Source organism: Bos grunniens, chromosome 24 (genome assembly GCF_055505025.1).
Source record: "Bos grunniens cultivar Pamir isolate PY7600 chromosome 24, Bosgru_T2T1.0, whole genome shotgun sequence".
Taxonomy (NCBI): domain Eukaryota; kingdom Metazoa; phylum Chordata; class Mammalia; order Artiodactyla; family Bovidae; genus Bos; species Bos grunniens.
The window spans coordinates 1311041-1331365 of NC_141188.1; the positions used below are offsets into that span (position 1 = coordinate 1311041).

At 45.9% G+C, this 20325-nt stretch overlaps 1 pseudogene across 1 annotated transcript; it reads right to left on the minus strand.

Moving 5' to 3' along the window:
• Nucleotides 1-8912: 8912 nt before the first annotated feature.
• LOC147345777 (olfactory receptor 4P4-like) lies at nt 8913-20325 on the minus strand (annotated as a pseudogene). Its single transcript, XR_015153616.1, has 3 exons — nt 20124-20325; nt 19105-19281; nt 8913-10102 (listed from the first exon to the last, which is right to left on the minus strand). The product of XR_015153616.1 is annotated as an olfactory receptor 4P4-like (transcript).

Here is a 20325-nt window from a genome sequence, read left to right on the forward strand (position 1 = left end):
ACTTTAAATAAAATATACACAAAGCTCTGAGTGACTGAGACTGTCTTTGGCCCCAGAGTAATATCTTCTTCTTAGACACCATGAATCCAGTGGCATCGGTCACCGTTGACTGCTAGGTTATCATCCTGGGGGCTTGTCCAAGATCTTCAAGACAAGGTAAGAACACTCAGAGTTGAGATTCTTTTGCTCTTTTACTGTGGTCTCTACTTTACTACGGAGAAGGCAATGGCACCCCACTCCAGTACTCTTGCCTGGAAAATCTCATGGGTGGAGGAGCCTGGTAGGCTGCAGTGCATGGGGTCGCTAAGAGTTGGACACGACTGAGTGACTTCACTTTCCCTTTTCACTTTCCTGCATTGGAGAAGAAAAGGGCAATCCACTACAGTACTCTTGCTTGGAGAACCCCAGGGGCGGGGGAGCCTGGTGGGCTGCCAACTCTGGGGTCTGACTCAACAGAGTCAGACACGACTGAAGCAACTTAGCAGCAGCAGCAGCAGCAGCTACTTTACTAAATCAGAAGCATGTGGACTGAATTTCTTTTCCCCAGTCAGCTTTTCCTGGTCCCTCTGACCATTTCATATCTGCTTGGGGAATTAAAGTTATTAACCTTGTGTGCCGGATTGTAGACTTTCAAGGGACTTGCAATCCATGCTGTTATTGTGCTTTTCTAGCAAGGCCCCCACTCCAAGTTTTACAGGACACTGCAGACAGGAGCACTTTAGGGAGCTAGCTGGAGCTCTAGCTCCAGGGACATCTCTCAGACTGGAAATCACCATCCTGATCCCACAGACACACAGGCAAGTTCTTGTCATGGCTATGCCTCTGGACTATATGGATTGAGGCATTGCTGGTGAGCATGAGATTCCTGAGGACACAGATTGGGACACCCCAGATTTGGGCAGATTGAAAGTGCATTGGGCTTCTTCCCTTAGTAACGCTAGCTCTTAGCAGAGCAGACGAAGCCCTCCAGTGGCTCTTGTCTCAACTCCTTAGGTATTCTTTTTGTACAGTCTGCTGGACAGGAATAAAAAGGATGATGCTGGCACTCCATGAATATGAAGGATTAGCTTTTCCTCGCAGGCGGGCCCTCCATCGCCTCCTTTGTTATTAAATAGACTCGTGTGGCCACTCTCAGGAGGATGTCTTGGGTTTTCTGTTCATCCCTTTATGACTTGCCACTTATACTGTTATGAGGAATGTGCACAGGTACACAGAAGTTGGGTGCTTCCCCTAGTGGTCTTGGCTCGGCAAGCATCCGGAAAACTACTCTGTTCCACCCCAGGTGGTGCCGGAATAAAAGGGAAATCAAACCAAGGTTTTAATGGTGAGGACCTGGACATCAATCTGGGATGCCATCAGGTCTAACCCTGGTGCATCTCCACCATGCCTGGGTGATAGAACGAGGGGGGTTGGGAGTAGGACACCTTCACCTGTAAGAGACAGGTTAGCTCTGGCCAGGGAAGGAAGCTTAGGTGGAAAATCAGTCTCCAACCCCGTCTAGAGCAGGGGCAGACACCTCTGGTAGAAAAAAGCCATGGCACTGGGCACTGCTTTTTTCTCTCTTACAGATGGGGCCTAACAGTCCAGAACCACCCCCCTTGAATAATATCTTGAAAAACTGGGATAATTTTGATCCTCAAGGCCTAAAAATCCCCTATATATGGGGTTTCTTTGCTTTAAGAGAAGACCTCACCTGCCCAGAGAGAGAATCCCTGCTGGGACATCTTATCGATCAGTCTACCCCTGTCATCAGAGCCCATCTGAGCACTCTCTGGTTTAAAGTTTAGCTATGAAGCTATGACTACATGAAGGAGAAATGACATTTTGAACCCTGAATGGCCATGTGTATTCTTTAGACTCCGGAGAAAACTAGGTAAAATGGAATCTTTTTGAAATTGCAAAACTGGTTCTTTTTGCACATGTAATTCCTAAAAGTTTGACTTGTGAAAATACTCTTTTGGGGAGCTCTGATCCTGCCTGAGAAACAGAAACATGCCTGGGGAAAAACCTGAGTTAACTCTTATCATGTCCTTGAGATACACAGCCCACTCTATCTGGGACTCCAGCCATGAGCTGGAACTCAAGCCAAGAAATTAAAAGGGACAAAGAGACATTTTAAATTTCAGGTGGAAAACTGTGAGGTTTCTGTCTGTCCAGATATGTGTGTGTCTCGGTGTATGTCTCCATCCTTGGAAAAAATTGCTAAAGGCTAAGTGGTTCAATGAGCTCTAATTAACTGGCCTAAAGAGAAGTCAGTGCTTACAAATCAAACAATTCTAAATTCAAGAAAATTAAAGTAAATGAATTTGAGGCTTGTGTGATCTGGGAAATAATCATTACTTAACTGATACATGATATTGATGTTTGTTTATTGATCTAATTAACAGAGGCATTGTGAAGATACTTTTATAAATGATATAACTTTGGGTGATTTATCCTTACCAATCTACAGAATGATGATGTAAAGTACAAGTCATGGTTTCTGAAGAAAAGTAAGATGTGTGTTTTTAATAAAAAGTAATAAGGAATGGAATTCCATTCTATTAAGGGAAAGCAAAGTAAGTCTAAACGTACAGGTGGCTGTCCTCTAAATGGACAAATGAAGTGATGAATACAGAAAGTGTAACCAGGTGTGTTGCAAGTGAAAGAAGAGTTTTGTGCATGCTACAAGTTTGTTAAGACATTAAACTGCCTTTGAAGTCTTATTGTTACTATGACTAAGTGAATAACTATTGTTTCACAGTGAATATAAGCTGTTACCAAACTGGAATTTGGTTTTCTCTCACTGATTAAAAGAACAAAGTTTTCTTGGAATGTGGCTTTTGAGAACAGACTACAGCACATATGAACAAAGCTCATTCTGCTTCTACAAAAGTTAACATGTCTTCAGGGAATTTAAAATGGATTATAAATGGCCATAAACCAAAGAGTTGGGGCTATGAGAGGTCCAAGATGGCCACTTGGCTTTTCCTGGCTCCCTGACAAACCTCATTTTTATTTGATAATGCCTTTCCTGGCTTCAGGATTAATATCTCAGAATAGAAAAAAATGGTTAAAAGGTGCTTTCCACAATCTCCAGTGATCAGGGCACCCACTTTGCTGGACAGGTCATACAGACGTTCACAAAAACTTCATGAGTCTCTTCGAGACTATTGCTTTCACTGATGTCCTTGGTCATTGGGCAAGGACAGCAGAACAAAGGGATCAATTGCATGGGATGGAGTAGACCACTAAATATGACCACAATTTTCACGACTTTTTGTCTGACATATTGTTGACTTTTACTCTGTGTTTTCAGATATAAAGAAGCACTTCTCCTCGAGTTACTGATCGTTTAAAACAATCTAGTGATTTACTCCTATGGGTAAAATTATACCTTTTTTCTCTCTGCCTCATCCCTCCAGAAACTGGAGACACTTGGGTTCTGAACAGCCTTATCAGGTAAATAAAAAGACTGTCTCCCGACATATACAGAAATCTCAACATATACTGGGGAGCTGTAAAAGAAAAATCCACCTAACTGATGTCCGGCCTATGGCATCTATTATGTTTCACTGAATATTAAGTTCCAGTTTTTTTAATTAAGGTCTGTATTTACTAAGACTCACTCCTTAGATAGTTTCTTGTGGTTATGTTACATTGCTAAGAGGTTGAATTAAGTTGTTAAAAAGGACATTCTGAGTTTGTTTCTAAAGCTTATCTCAATAACCAGTCTTTGAATAAAGATCAGATGCTCAGGATCTACAACCAGGATATCAACAGCAAGCTATAGTCATTTAGCAAACTAAGTCAGATGACATGGAGATGTCACTGGGCTACACCTAATAGAAGTTCTTGACTTAACTTCTTATGATTCTACTATTACTGCTATTGTTTTCGATATTGCCTGTTTCAAGAAGTGTTTTTCCTTACATTCTCAAGTGTGTGACTGAGCCACTAAGTGAGTCACTGTATGACTTAGCTGTAAAAAGAAGAGAAGTGAAAAGCAAAGGAGATAAGGAAAGATATAAGCATCTGAATGCAGAGTTCCAAAGAACAGCAAGGAGAGATAAGCAAGCCTTCCTCAGCGATCAATGCAAAGAAATAGAGGAAAACAACAGGATGGGAAAGACTAGAGATCTCTTCAAGAAAATTAGAGATACCAAGGGGACATTTCATGCAAAGATGGGCTCGATAAAGGACAGAAATGGTATGGACCTAACAGAAGCAGCAGATATTAAGAAGAGGTGGCAAGAATACATAGAAGAACTGTACAGAAAAGATCTTCACGACCCAGATAATCACGACGGTGTGATCACTGACCTAGAGCCAGACATCCTGGAATGTGAAGTCAAGTGGGCCTTAGAAAGCATCACTATGATCAAAGCTAGTGAGGTAATGGAACTCCAGAGGAGCTATTTCAACTCCTGAAAGATGATGCTGTGAAAGTGCTGCACTGAATATGCCAGCAAATTTGGAAAACTCAGCAGTGGCCACAGGACTGGAAAAGGTCAGTTTTCATTCCAATCCCAAAGAAAGCAATGCCAAAGAATGCTCAAACTACCGCACAATTGCACTCATCTCACATGCTAGTAAAGTAATGCTCAAAATTCTCCAAGCCAGGCTTCAGCAATACACGAACCGTGAACTTCCAGATGTTCAAGCTGGTTTTAGAAAAGGCAGAGGAACCAGAGATCAAATTGCCAACATCTGCTGGATCATGGAAAAAGCAAGAGAGTTCCAGAAAAACATCTATTTCTGCTTTATTGACTATGCCAAAGCCTTTGACTGCATGGATCACAATAAACTGTATAAAATTCTGAAAGAGATGGGATCACCAGAACCCCTGACCTGCCTCTTGAGAAATCTGTATGCAGGTCAGGAAGCAACAGTTAGAACTGGACATGGAAAAACAGACTGGTTCCAAATAGGAAAAGGAGTACATCAAGGCTGTATATTGTCACCGTGCTTATTTAATTTCTATGCAGAGTACATCATGAGAAATGCTGGACTGGAAGAAACACAAGCTGGAATCAAGATTGCCAGGATAATATCAGTAACCTCAGAAATGCAGATGACACCACCCTTATGGCAGAAAGTGAAGAGGAACTAAAAAGCCTCTTGATGAAAGTGAAAGTGGAGAGTGAAAAAGTTGGCTTAAAGCTCGACATGCAGAAAACGAAGATCACAGCATCTGCACCCATCACTTCATGGGAAATAGATGGGGAAATAGTGGAAACAGTATCAGACTTTATTTTGGGGGGCTCCAAAATCACTGCAGATGGTGACTGCAGCCATGAAATTAAAAGACGCTTACTCCTTGGAAGAAAAGTTATGAACAACCTAGATAGCATATTCAAAAGCAGAGACATTACTTTGCCAACAAAGGTCCGTCTAGTCAAGGCTATGGTTTTTCCTGTAGTCATGTATGGATGTGAGAGTTGGACCATGAAGAAGGCTGAGCACCGAAGAATTGATGCTTTTGAACTGTGGTGTTGGAGAAGACTCCTGAGAGTCCCTTGGACTGCAAGGAGATCCAACCAGTCCATTCTGAAGGAGATCAGCCCTGGGATTTCTTTGGAAGGAATGATGCTAAAGCTGAAACTCCAGTACTTTGGCCATCTCATGCAAAGAGTTGACTCTTTGGAAAAGACTCCAATGCTGGGAGGGATTGGGGGCAAGAGGAGAAGGGGACGACAGAGGATGAGATGGCTGGATGGCATGACTGACTCGATGGACATGAGTCTAAGTGAAGTCCAGGAGTTGGTGATGGACAGGGAGGCCTGGCGTGCTGCGATTCATGGGGTCACGAAGAGTCGGACAGGACTGAGCGACTGAACTGAACTGAACCGACATAACATAAGAAATCCCCACGCAATAGGAATTAAAATCAGTATATGAGTTTTCTCATACAGTTTGATTTACTAGCGAAAAGCAACCACCACCCCACAACCTGAACTGTTCATGAATCCAGACTGAATGAGGCAGGCAGAATAATGTCTTATTTTAAGCCTCATTCCGAGAGAGAGAGATTTGTATGAATGATGTCTCTGTGAAATGAAGCAATATATTCTGGCCTCTTTATTTCCTAGTACTTGTACTTATTAACAAGAGAGATAAGAATGGCATATATTGTAAGCATCTTTTTTAAAAATTCCTCACCCAAAATATCTGGTATTAAACTCTGTAGTTCGTGGCTGAAGGTCATGGATTATGGTTTATGCTTAATTTACACATGAAGGCAGAACTGAGGTCTCTATGGAAGGCTATTAAACACTATAAGCAAACACAGAGATGGGGATATTGAAAAATATCAGTTATTACCAGATATTCGCAACTATCTGGGAAGATGAATGGATGATCTTTATGAAAATGTAACTCCAAACAACTGATCCACTTGAGGAGATAATTCAATTGGGAAAATAAGTAAGATTTGGTTAATTTACATTATTTACTACATATTCATTCAGTTACTTTGATAACTTTTGCCTCCTTAAGGTTATTATTTACAATTCTGAAACACCATTCTTTTTTGACATGTAAATATGAAGCAAAATATGAAAATAATATTTGCAAAGTATCTTGCAAGTACAAAAATAAGACACATACATATTCAGTTCAGTTCAGTCCCTCAGTCGTGTCTGACTCTTTGAGACCCCATGTACTGCAGCAAACCAGGCCTCCCTGTCCATCACCAACTCCCGGAGTCCACCCAAACCCATGTCCATTGAGTCAGTGATGCCATCCAGCCATCTCATCCTCTGTTGTCCCCTTCTCCTCCTCCCCTCAACCTTTCCAAGCATCAGGGTCTTTTCAAATGCGTCAGCTCTTCTCATCAGGTGGCCAAAGTGTTGGAGTTTTAGCTTCAACATCAGTCCTTCCAATGAACACCCAGGACTGATCTCCTTTGGGATGGACTGGTTGGATCTCCTTGTAGTCCAAGGGACATTCAAGAGTCTTCTCCAACACCACAGTTCAAATGCATCAATTCTTCGGCCCTCAGCTTTCTTTAGAGTCCAACTCTCACATCCATACATGACTGCTGGAAAAACTATAGCTTTGACTAGACAGATCTTTGTTGCTAGTAAAGTAATGCTCAAAATTCCCCAAGCCAGGCTTCAGCAATACGTGCACCATGAACTTCCAGATGTTCAAGCTGGTTTTAGAAAAGGCAGAGGAACCAGAAATCAAATTGCCAACATCTGCTGGATCATCGAAAAAGCAAGAGAGTTCCAGAAAAACTTCTATTTCTGCTTTCTTGACTATGCCATAGCCTTTGACTGTGTGGATCACAATAAACTGTGAAAAATTCTGAAGGAGACACACACATAATATAGCCAAATATTAATATGGCCTATCTTTGTGTGGAGAACAGTTAACAACATTTTTATGACATATTAATAATATGATTCTTTAAAATTCATAATCTTTCCTATTAATTCTAAAAAATATTACATTATTTGAGAGAGAAACATTAGAAAATATCCTATTACCTAAAATAAATCTATAGTATTAAATATAGTTTAACTCATTATATAGAATACAAATCTATACTATCAATAGTTACATTTTATATCCAAAACTATGCACATTTTCATAAGAAAATGCAGCAATCTTAAAAATGTATTTCAAACAAAATGTATACTTTGCACTAGAAAATCATGAAAATCCTATAGGTATGGATGTATACACATTAGACTACCCTGGTAGCTCACCTGGTAAAGAATCCATCTGCAATGCAGGAGACCTCTGGTTGATTCCTGGGTCAGGAAAATCCCCTGGAGAAGAGATAGGCTACCCACTCCAGTATACTTGGGCTTCCCTGATGGCTCAGTTGGTAAAGAGTCTGCCTGCAATGTGGGAGACCTGGGTTCAGTCCCTGGCTTGGGAAGATCCCCTGGAGGAGAACATGGCAACCCACTCTGATATTTGTGCCTGGAGAATCCCCATGGACAGAGAAGCCTGGTGGGCTACAGTCCATGTGGCCACAGAGTCAGAAACACCTAAGCACAGCAGCAGAATATATATATATATATTCCCATCACTGAGTCTGATCTATATTTTGTCAAATATTATTTTAGGATTATTCTACACTTGAAATTAGAAACGAAGTGAAAGTCTTTTATTTTGAAATAAATCATCTATTTTGAGGAACTAAAGGATTTATATTTTCTTCTTTTTTGTAGCAAAGTCAGTTGTAGTTTATTTATTCCTTGATCATGTATACTTAATGTCAAACCCAGTTAAAATAGCAAGAGTTTGTGTGTGTATATATATATATATATATATATACACACACACATATATTTTCCCCAATACTTACAATGTTACTTCACAAACATATCACACAGTGACTTGCTTTTCAGACTGTAAGACTTGCCATGTAGACTATAAGGCTGGACTTTACACTATGTTGTATTTAGATCTATATATTCTTTTCACTTAAGTAAAATAATCGCAGTTCACAAATACACACAAAAAGATCTCTAGGTATTTGATTAAAAGAAATCTAGAGTTGTAGGATACGAGGCTAGGTATATAGTTCTGAAAGGAGTTTGCAGTATGTGATTGTTCTTATTTTCCTATAACTGCCTTTTTGTTTTTGTTTAGTCGCTGAATCATGTCCAGCTGTTTTGCATCCCCATGGGCTGTAGCCCACCAGATTCCTCTCTCCATGGGATTTCCCAGGCAAAAACACTGGAGTGGGTAGCCATTTCCTTCTCCAGAGGATCTTCCTGGCCCAAGGATTGAACCTGTGTCTCCTGCATTAGCAGGTGGATTCTTCAACTGTCTTTTACCTTTTAACATATTATTACCTTTTATACCTTGAGGCCAACTATTTTGAGAGCGAAGTCTCCCCCAGGTTTAGCCTTCAATACAGGCAGGATCACTCTCCCTCCAGATTTTTCAGTGTGTTTTTACTCTGTAAAAAGTTTTCTTTTCTTTTTTTTTTCTTTTTTTTAAACAAAGGGGATTATTAGTGAAAAGTGAAATCAAGGAAAACACATTGAGAGGAAAATAAAGAAGGAACCACCGAAGGCAAGCTGTTGTTGGAGGCTTGGCTTTTACACATTCTGACTGATTTTCCCATTAGCAGGAGAGAATCAGCAACAGAGGGAGTGATGAGAAGACAGTCACTGGCGTCAGACGAATGACCTTCAGATCATTAAGTTCCCTTCCCAGAACCTTTTATTGCACCAAACTCTTCTTATGGAATTTTTCATCTCCATGTTTCTAAGTGTGTAGATAAGCGGGTTGAGCATGGGGACAATAATTGTGTAGAAGAGCGTAAACACTTTATCTTCTGGTAATGTTGTGGCAGGTCTAATGTAAACAAAGATGACAGGTGTGAAAAAGAGGATCACAGACTGTGATGTGGGAACTACAGGTGGAAAGTGCTTTATGGTGGCTTTCTGCAGAATATGTGCACACATTATACAGAATCAAAGTGTAGGAGGCCATCAAAACCACAAAGAGCACCAGTCCCATCAAGCCAGAACTGGCAATGACAAAAAAGCCAATTTTGTGAGTATCAGTGCAGGCTAGTTTCAACAAAAGATATGCATCACGGAAATAGTGATCTATTTCACTGGGGCCACAGAAAGGTCAAACAATCGCAAGAAGAAAGAGACCAAGAGAATGAAGAAGTCCCCCTGCACACGACGCTATGAGAATTGAGTGACGTTTTTGCCTGTTCATGGTGATGGCGTCGTGGAGAGGTTTGCTGACGGCCACATAGCAGTCACAGGCCATCCCTGTGAGGGTGAAGACCTCAATCCCCCCTCAAAGAAGTGGGTGGTGAAAAGCTGTGTCATGCAGTTTTTATAGGAAATGGCCTTTTTCTCCATCAGTAAGTCAGTCATGAGTTTGGGTGTCACAGTGGAGGTGTAGAAGAGGTCTGAGAGTGCAAGGCAGTTAAGGAAGAAGTACATGGGCTGGGTGATTAGCTGACTGCATGTAATAGAAATCACAGTGATCAAATTCCCCAACCAAATAGCCAGGTAACAGAATAAGAAAAATAAAAAGCAGAGGATCTGGACTTTCTTGTCCATAGAAAGTTCTAAGAGGATAAATTCAGTAACATTATTTCTATCTTCCATGATCTGATGTTCAAGAAAGTGATCTGAAATGACAAAACCAATGAAACGAATCATTGATGAGAAAATGGAAACCTAATATCTACTTTAAATGGCACCCATGCCTTTTAAAGACAAGTTATTTTGAGACCCACTGAAATCATTTTCATTTAATACAAGTCTTTGACTATCTAGTACTAATATTCTTCTATGAGCTAAGAATACAGTGATAAATTAGACAAAGTTCCAGTTTTTATATAATTTAAATTATTTTGTGAGGAAGCAAGGAATTATATTTATCAAGAATTTTAAAAAAAGAGATAATCTTAATAGTGTTAAGTAGGGTGACATATAATGTGCCAATTTAGGATGTAAAATAGAGGTAACTATAGAATTTGCTTGATTAAGTGGTTTCTAATGAAATCACAAAATTGGTGTAGGGTGTGTGGGTGGGTTTTGCAGTGCTGGCACAGAGTCAATGTTAAATAAATATCAATTAAATAAAAATCTGGAAAGTGAACAATGTGCTATAATTTTGAAGGAACAATACAATAAATAATCATCCTTTAGTCAGGTAATTCATGATAAAACTGAAGAACAAATCATTTTTATGAGTGGGCTCATAATCCTTTTTGACTTTTAAGTTAGTTAAGTTGCTCAGTAGTATCTGATTCTTTGCGACCCCGTGGACTGTAGACCACCAGGCTCCTCCATCCATGGGATTCTCCGGGCAAGAATACTGGAGTGGGTTGCCATTTCCTTCTCCAGGGGATCTTTCTGACTCAGGGATCAAACCCAGGTCTTCTGCATTGCAGGCAGATGCTTTAACCTCTGAGCCACCAGGGAAGCCCTTTTGACTTTTAAGAGGAAATAATTCCTTCATGTGAAATACTCCATGAAACTTTCATATTTCTTAAACAATATTTGAAGCATCTCTAGGTTAATATATTGACAACTATGCTTTTCCTGTTTGTCTATATTTCTCTTGCAAGATTATTTCCTCTTTCAAAATAAATTAACATTCAGAAGTTATTTGAGTTCCATCTTATCAGACTGTAATTATAGTTGCCTAGTTTGGAAATAATATACTGAGAAATGGGCTCCACTAATTCCAAATTAGTTCCCCTAAACACAATGCAATAAACAAGATGGAGCACTTCTTCCCGTAATTTCTTAGAGAATTCACCCACACAGTCTGCATGTGGAGTAGAGTTCCCTTTGGTCCACATCTTCTCTAGCATTTGTTATTGATAGACTTTGCAATGAGGACCATTCGGATTCGAGGAAGTGGTCCCTCCTTGTAATTTGCAGTTGAGTCGCTCCAATCATTAGTGTTATGGAGCAAGATGAACTTTTGGAAATGCAGATGCAATTCTATCACCTCCCTGCCACAACTGCTCTTGGATTTTCCCATCATATTGAATATATGATCACATCCCTTCATTGCTTGTTCCCGAAGTTTGTCTCTGATGCCTTTTCACTGGAATGCCCTCTGCACTCTGGCTTCCATCCCATAGGGCATTTTTCATTTCTAGAATGTCCTAAGTTTCCCTGGTCACATAGCCTTCCAAGATGCTATTTTCCCTGCGTGAAATTCTTCCTGCATCTTAACCCTGGTTTACGTAGGTTCAACCTACGGATCTCAAACCAATTGTTACTCTGAAAACCCTTTGCTGACACCCAGGTTTTGGTGAGGGAAGAGGTCCCACTATAAGTTTGCAAAGGATCTGGCTGTGATGTATCATTAAATTCCTCTCAGTGAAAGCAGGAACTCTGTGTCTTCTTCTCTCCACATTCTATTTCCAGAAATTTATTACACGCCTCCTAGCTCATCGTAGGTGCTCAGTATTTACTTAGTGTGTGAAAGACAGAAAAGATCTTGGAGGCCTCAAGGTGTCACTTGGCTCGGCACTTTTGATCTCCTTGTATATTTGGCGATTGAATTCTTTCTTTCCTGGGTTGATGTGTACACTATAATCAAGGCAAAATATAAGGCATTAATACATATCCATAAATATAGTTTCTTGCTTTCAAGGAACTCGTACCGCAGATTTCTACAAGTTAGGGCTTTTCAAAAGCTCTAGAAGTATGTGAACGTTCAGTATGATTCATTTTCACTTCAAAGAAAAATCGTTGGACTTCCATAGCAAAGGTGGAGACCTTCCAACGTTTAGTCCAATACTTATACCTTGACCATTTCAGGCAAGTCTTGTGGTTCCTTCTGGAGGTGTGTGGCACTTGCAGAAATCTGAAAATTTTCCAATGTCCTCAGACTTTGCTGTCATTTGCAATCATCAAGAAAGCTTCCAGGTCTCCCACCACACACAGTCAGTAGCCAACGGAGTGCATTCCAGGAATATGCGTTGTTAACCAGCATCACCGTTGATACTGTTGCTGCACACTCAATGCAGTGGGCAGGGCCAGGATTGTCCTCTGGGTCTCATGTGGAATGGAGAGAAGGGCTTCCCCCACCCCCACAGAGCCCAACACCCCCACCCGCTGTTCACAGCCTTGTGACTAGAAACGGTCCCCAAAACAAGAATCAGACAAACCAGAGAAGCCCAATGATAGTCCTTGAGATGAAGGAACTAAGCAGCTGGTTGAGAAGGCACCAAGGGGAAAGGTTGCTCTTCTTGTCTGCCACTCTACTCCTTTCTTCCTGGACACCTTAGGGGTTCGTCATGGAGATTTGAAATAAAATGCACAAAAGTCATATGTGTTGTATCAAGATTTTGCATTTAACCATCTCTCAAAAAGGAAGAGAGCTTCACCTGCACATGTTTCTTTCAAAAACGTCAACTGCTTTTCAATTCTGGGGTTTCTCTCTTGCCTTGTTCAAGTAGCCTTAAGAGTAAAAATCGACGAAAACTACATAAAGATTCAAAGATACCAACAAAGGACACCTTCTGTTTCTGAAATCATCTTTCCATTTAGTAGAACACGAGCTCTATTCTTTGTATTTGGCCTAGGGAATTAGCAATGTCCTTGTTCAGATGGCAAGGCATCCGCCCGCAGGAGATTGGGGTTTGGTCCCTGGGTCGGGAAGATCCCCCCCCGCCCCGCCCCGGATAAGGAAATGGCAACCCACTCCAGTATTCTCGCCTGGGAAATGCCACGGACAGAGGAGCCTGATGGGCCGCAGTCCATGGGTCGTATCAAAGTTGGGCTCAACCCAGCAACTAGGAACAGAAGTATTTCCAAAGACCACACTCAAGTGTGTGTGTGTGTGTGTGTGTGTGTGTGTGTGTGTGTATCTCCTCTTGCCGTCTTGGAGTCTGTCTCGGAATCTTCATGTATTTCTGCCTCTGTATCTCCTGACAGCCGGCCGCCGGCCCGTTCGTCTGGCCCCGGCCTCTGCCAGGTGCTCTGCCTCTGGCTGAGGAGCTTGCGCAGGCCAGCTGTCTCCCTTGGCGTGGGTGCGTGCGAGTGTCTGTCTGTGTGCCTGCCTGTGGCTCGTCTACTCTCTCAGGAAGGTCGAGTGTTTGGCGGGCGGCGTGGGGGCAAAAGGGGGCCTCGGTAGTGCGAACGCGCGGGGCTGAGGCGCTCTGGTCAACCGTGCCTCCCTGGCTTCCGGTGGGTTTGGGCACCAGGCAAGTGCCGGGGAAGTTGGGCACTCAAGTTTCGCTGCGCCTAGGCCCACAGGATGTTCAAAGGTCCCTGGGCCGCGGGGGTTGGGAAGCGGGGGGCCCCGAAGACCGACACCTCCAGGGCCCCGCGGGCCTGAGCAGCGAATGGGATCGGGGGTGGCCCCGCTCAGCAAGCGCGGCCGGGTCTGGAGTGGCCGGGGGTGGGACGGTGCCGAGACCTCCGCACCCCTCAGCCCACACCCCAGGTCCCGCGCGCACGCACGCATGCCCTCCCGGTCACTGGGTGGTCCTGGAAGCCCTTCGGGCCCCCGGGCCCGGCCAGACGCTTGCTGGTCTGGTGTTGGCGGTGTTCGGGGGGCGGGCCGGCATCAGCAGGCTGGAGTCAGGTCGGGGGTCATGCGGCTCAAATACAGCACGCCCCCCGACGAGAGGTGCGGCCCGTTGGCCCGACCTGCAGGTCGGAGCGAAAGGGAGGCGAAGTGCAAGGCTCTTAGGGCGCCCGGCGCCAACCGCTTCAGTCTCCGGACATATCAGCCTGAAGGCGCTAGATCTTGTCTGCTCTCAGAAGTTAAGCAGGGTCGGGCCTGGTTAGTATCTTGGATGGGAGACCACCTGGGAATCCCGGGTGCTCGAGGCTTTTTGCCTACCAGAAGAGGTCCTTTAGCCCCACCCCCTCCCACCTCCCGCGTCCCAATTCTTGGATCCCCCCCGCAGCCCCAGCCCCTCTCAGGGCGGGGGGAGTGGGTGGCCCGGGCCCCGGCTCCCGCTGCAGACCTGGGTTGCCTCCACGCTGCCCGCGAGCCCCTCCGCATTCGCATTCGACTTCCAGGACACCAGACGACAGGCAGTCCCTTCTCCATCTGGGGCTCCTTTGGCTTGCCTCAGGCAATCCCGGGGCTTGCACCGACTCCAGCCAGAGCCCCATCCCCCACCCCACCCCCTGCCTAGCAGGCGATCACGCGCGCGCACGCACAGATAGATGTGCCCAAACGGGGCATCTATCTTGTTCACTTATACTGTGGGTGGATCTATGCCTGGGAGTGGGACTGCTGAACCATAGGCTACTTCCACTTTTAGTTCCTTCGGGAACCTCCATATTCTTGTCCATACCGGCTCCACCAACTCCCATTCCTACTCACCATGGAGGAGAGTTCCCTTTGCTCCACATCTTCTCCAGCATTTGTTATTGACAGACATTGCAGTGAGGCCCAATCGGACTCATGTGAAGTGGTCCCTCCTTGGAGTTTGGAGTTGAGTCTCTCCAGTCATTAGTGATGTGGAGCAAGATGACCTTTTGGAAGTGCAGATGCAATTCTGTCACCTCCCTGCTCCAACGGCTCTTGTATTCTCCCATCATATTGAAGATACGACCACTTCTCTTCAGGCTTGCTCCTCACGTTCTTCTCTGATGTCTTTTGCCTGGAATGCCCTCTGCACTCTTTGGCTTCCATCCCATAGGGCATTTTTCATTTCTTGAATGTCCTAAGTTTCCCTGGTCACATAGCCTTCCAAGATGCTATTTTCCCTGCCTGAAATTCTTCCTACATCTCAACCCTGGTTTACCTAGGTTCACCCTATGGACCTCAATGCAATGGTTCCTCTGAAAAGCCTTCCCTGACACCCAGGTTTTGGTGAAGGAAGAGGCCCCTCTATAATTCTCACAGGATCTGCCTGTGATGTATCATTAGAATCGTCTCAGTGAAAGCAGGAACTCTGTGTCTTCTTCTCTCCACATTCTATTTCCAGAAACTTATTACTTGCCTCCTAGCTCTTCGTAGGTGCTCAGTATTTACATAGTGTGTGAAAGATAGAAAAGCTCTGGGAAGCCTCAAGGTGTCTCTTTTGATCTCTTTGTATATTTGGCGATTCAATTCTTTCCTTTCCTGGGTTGATGGGTACACTATATTTGAGGCACAATCTACGGCATTAAGACACGTCCATAAATATAGGTTCTTGCTTTCAAGGAACTCGTACAGCAGATTTCTACAAGTTAGGGCTTTTCAAATGCTCTAGAAGAATGTGAACGTTCAGTATGCTCCATTTTCATTTCAAAGAAAGATCGTTTGACTTCCATAGCAAAGGTGGAGACCTTCCAACGTTGAGTCCAATACTTATACCTTGACCATTTCAGGCAAGTCTTGTGGTTCCTTCTGGAGGTGTGTGGCTCTTGCAGAAATGTGAAGCTCTTCCATCGTCCTCAGACTTTGGTGTCATTTGCAATCATCAAGACAGCTTCCAGGTGTAGGTTCCAGACCACCACCACACACAGTCAGTAGCCAACGGAGTGGATTCCAGGAATATGCGTTGTTAACCAGCATCACCCTTGATACTGTTGCTGCACACTCAATGCAGTGGGCAGGGCCTGGATTATCCGCTGGGTCTCATGTGGAATGGAGAGAAGGGTTTCCCACACACACACACACCACCCCCTCTGTTGACAGCCTTGTGACTAGAAACGGTCCTGAAACAAGAATCAGACAAACCAGAGAAGCCCAATGGTAGTCCTTGAGATGAAGGAACTAAGCAGCTGGTTGAGATGGCTCCAAGGGGAAAGGTTGCTCTTTCTGTCTGCCCCTCTAGTCCTTTCTTCCTGGACGCCTTAGGGGTTCATCATGGAGATTTGAAATAAAGTTCACAAAAGTCTTATGTGTTGAATCAAGATTTTGCATTTAACCATCTCTCAAAAAGGAAGAGAGCTTCGCCTGCACATGTTTCTTTCAAAAATGCCAGTTGCTTTTCAATTCTGGGGTTTCTCTCTTGCCTTGTTCCAGTAGCCTTAATAGTAAAAATCAACAAAAACCACATAAAGATTGACAGATACCAACAAAGGACAGCTTCTGTTTCTGAAATCATCTTTCCATTTAGTAGAACACGAGCTCTATTCTTTGTATTTTGCCTAGGGAATTAGCAATGTCCTGGTTCAGATGGCAAGGCATCCACGCGCAGGAGACTCGGGTTTGATCCCTGGGTCGGGAAGATCCCCCGGAGAAGGAAATGCGAACCCACTCAAGTATTCTCGCCTGGGAAATGCCACGGACAGAGGAGCCTGATGGGCCGCAGTCCATGGGTCGTATCAAAGTTGGGCTCAACCCAGCAACTAGGAACAGAAGTATTTCCAAAGACCACACTCAAGTGTGTGTGTGTGTGTGTGTGTGTGTGTGTGTTTGTGTATCTCCTCTCACCGTCTTGGAGTCTGTCTCGGAATCTTCATGTATTTCTGCCTCTGTATCTTCTGACAGCCGGCCGCCGGCCCGTTCGTCTGGCCCCGGCCTCTGCCAGGTACTCTGGCTCTGGCTGAGGAGCTTGCGCAGGCCAGCTGTCTCCCTTGGCATGGGTGCGTGCGAGTGTCTGTGTGTCTGTCTGTGTGCCTGCCTGTGGCTCATCTGCTCTCTCAGGAAGGTCGAGTGCTTGGCGGGCGGCGTGGGGGCAAAGGGGGGCCTCGGTAGTGCGAAGGGGCGGGGCTGACGCGCTCCAGTGGACTGCGCCTCCATGGCTCCAGGTGTGTTTCAGCACCAGGCAGGTGCCCAGCAAAATGGGCGCTCAAGATTCATTGCGCCTAGTCCCGAAGGAGGTTTAGAGTCCAGCGGGCCGCGGGAGTCAGGTCACGGCAGGTCCCGAAGATCGACACCTCTAGGGCGGCGTGGCCCTGATCAGAGAAACGGATCGGGGGCAGGCCCTGCTCAGCGAACGCAGCCGGGCTTGGAGTGGCTGGGGGTGGGAATGGGCCAAGACCTCCGCACCCCTCAGCCTACCCCCCAGGCCCCACGCGCAAACACGCCCACCCTCCCCGTCACTGGAATGTCCTGGAAGCCCTTCGGGCCCCCGGGCCTGGCCTGGCGATTCCTGGTCTGGTTTTGGCGGTGTTTGGTGGCCGGCTGGCGTCAGCAGGCTGGTGTCCTTTCGCAGGTCGTGCACCTCAAGTACAGCACGCCCCCCAAGGAGAGGTGCGGCCTGTTGGCCTGACCTGCAGATCAGAGTGAAAGGGTGGCGACGAGCAAGGCTCTTAGGGCGCCCCACAGCAACCGCCTCTGTCTGGCTGTCGCAGTTTCCGCGGGGTGGCATGTGTTTTCCTCTTTATAACCCGTGCTTGCTGCTCTTCCAGTTTAACTTAGAAGCAGCCCTTATTTTCTGCATTTCTAGTTGTCACCGTTCACTGGGGCTTTCCATGTGGTGCTTGGGATAAAGATCCTGCCTGCCCGTGCATCAGATAACAAGCGATGTGGGTTCGATCCATGGGTCGAGAAGATGCCCTGGAGGAGGGCGTGGCCACCCACTCCAGTATTCTCGCCTGGAGAATCCCATGGACAGAGGAGCTAGTGGGCTACAGTCCCTGGGGTCGCAAAGTCAGACACGACTGAAGCAGGTTAGCACACACTCAGGTTTTAGTTCAGCCACTCAGGTGTGTCCGACTCTTTGCCACTCCGTGGACTGCAGCACTCCAGGCTTTCCTGTCCTTCAGTATCTCCTGGAATTTGCTCCAACTCATGTCCATTGAATCATCATGCCATAGAACCATCTCATTCCGGTGGCATCCACCAGAGAGGTGGCTGGGGTTTGGCAAAGTGCCTGGTCTTGCTGCGTGGGTGTGAACCTGCCCTCACCACTCCCTGACCGTGTGACCGTCACCGTGTCCTCCTCTGTAAATTTGGAGGGGGCAACACCTGCTTGGGAAGGGGCACACACAGCATCCTGTATATAATCAATGCACCATCCATCGCAGCATTGTATATATTAATAACAGGGATCACATTTAATAACATGCTCCTTTTTCTCTCTTGTCACTTAACTGTGCTCCAGATCACATCTGCTTTACTTACCCCCGTAAATCCCACACCCAGCACAAACAAGACTCAACAAATTTGTGGCTGAAGAGGCAGGAACATACCCTGTCTTCAAGGAGATGAAGCCAAGCGAGATGAGGGCCTAATGATAACCCTGTGTGATGAGGGGACCTCAGGAGGACCTGCATGGCTGTGGGGTGGGGTAGGGGCATGGGCAGATGAGCTCCTGGATGGGGAAGTGGCAGGAAGGAGGGCGGGCTGTTCCTTGTGGGGTGTCCACAGATTGTACTTCACCCCTCACTGATGAGCACTTAGGCAGTTTCCAAACACATGTCACTGTTAGGAGGAAACAATCATTGCCTAGCTCCTACTCAATTGACTTCGTACAATATGTTTCTAGCATTGGAGTACAATCATCTGCTTTATTTATTCCATGCTCCGTCCATCCACCCATCCAGCCAGCCATCTGTTCATCCAACCATCCACTCACTAATCAATCCATCCATCCACTCATTAACTCATCTGATCATCTCAGACCCATTGAGAAGACAGACGCCTCTTCCACTCCTGCTCCTAGGAGGACCCCCAGCGTGAGTGACCGGAGCCTTGTGGGGACAACAGGGGAGACACAGAAGGGAGATGCCTGCAGGCCCTCCTCCCTCTGAAAGGTGAAGCACCCACCTGGTCCTAATGCCTCCTTGTTGGGGTCTTCAGGCCGGCCCTTTTCCTTCTTGCGAAACAAGAGGCTGATGGAGGACTTAATTGATGCCCTTTTTCTTTGGGGCTTTGTGCAGCGAGTCCTGCCTGCTGGTGCCGCTGCTGGGGTTGTTCCCGGGGCTGTCCTGAGAGCCTGTCGAGCTTTAGGGAGAGAAAAGGACCTTTAACTGGCACCCTTGTACAAACACACACCCCTCCACAAGATCTACTGATAGAAATGGGCACCCAGCAACACCCGCACCTCAACCTCGAAGCAGACAGTGGAGTTTCCTTCACCAAACACACTCCACACAAGCAATGCAGGCTCCGAGACACAGAGAACCACCCCAGGAAGTTGAGATTCTCTGCCTCGAGCTCTCCCCCGAGGAGGGCTGGACTCCAGGCCAGCTGGTGCAGAGGGCACTCCGACCCTCCATCAGGGTCGCTGCTCAGCAGGTGAAAACGCTCAAGCAGAAGGCAAGCTCCCCTGCTCTGGGCAGTTCCCCCCACCTCCTGCAGGGTGACTGTCCCCGGCCATGGCAGGAGAGCGACGGTCACCATGCAGGTCTGCTGGCCAAGTGACCACATGTGTCCTCCATCGAGTGCTGCCTGGCTCAGGACGGGAGCTTAGGTGGTGGTCTCAATGAGGACAGTGTCAGTCACAGGAGGGGACAGAGTCTCCTGAGAGGAGACCCCTGAGGAAAAGGGAGGGACCCTCAAGAGCGAACCTGAGAGGCACAGGGCCATCACTGTCAGGAACATGCCCCGGGCCGGGCAGACCTCTACCAAGATCAGGAAGAAAGCTCCCACAGGAGTCAATCTGTAGAGAAGGACGTTTTCTAAAATCACTGAGGTCACTGAGCTCTTCTTCCCCAGCACCTGAAGTTCACCACTAAACACAGGCACTAAACCCAAGGGTATTCCTTTAAAATCATCCTTGCAACTCCTTCAAGACAAGAGGCGCAGGGCTCCTGAAACTGATGACGGGCACACAGGCCGCTTACTTGTGGGCGTCCCTGAGGTCCTCATGGGTGGCTGTGTGCAGCGCCCCCGTGTGCAGGCGGCCCAGCCGAAGGGACAGCGGTAAGGCGGGGGTCGAGGTTTCACATTTGATGGTGGTCTTGTCATCTCCTACCTCTTCCCGTATAGCTGGCAGCTGAGGGAGTGAGGTAAGTGTCCAATTGGCTAACAATAGACTGTTTTGAA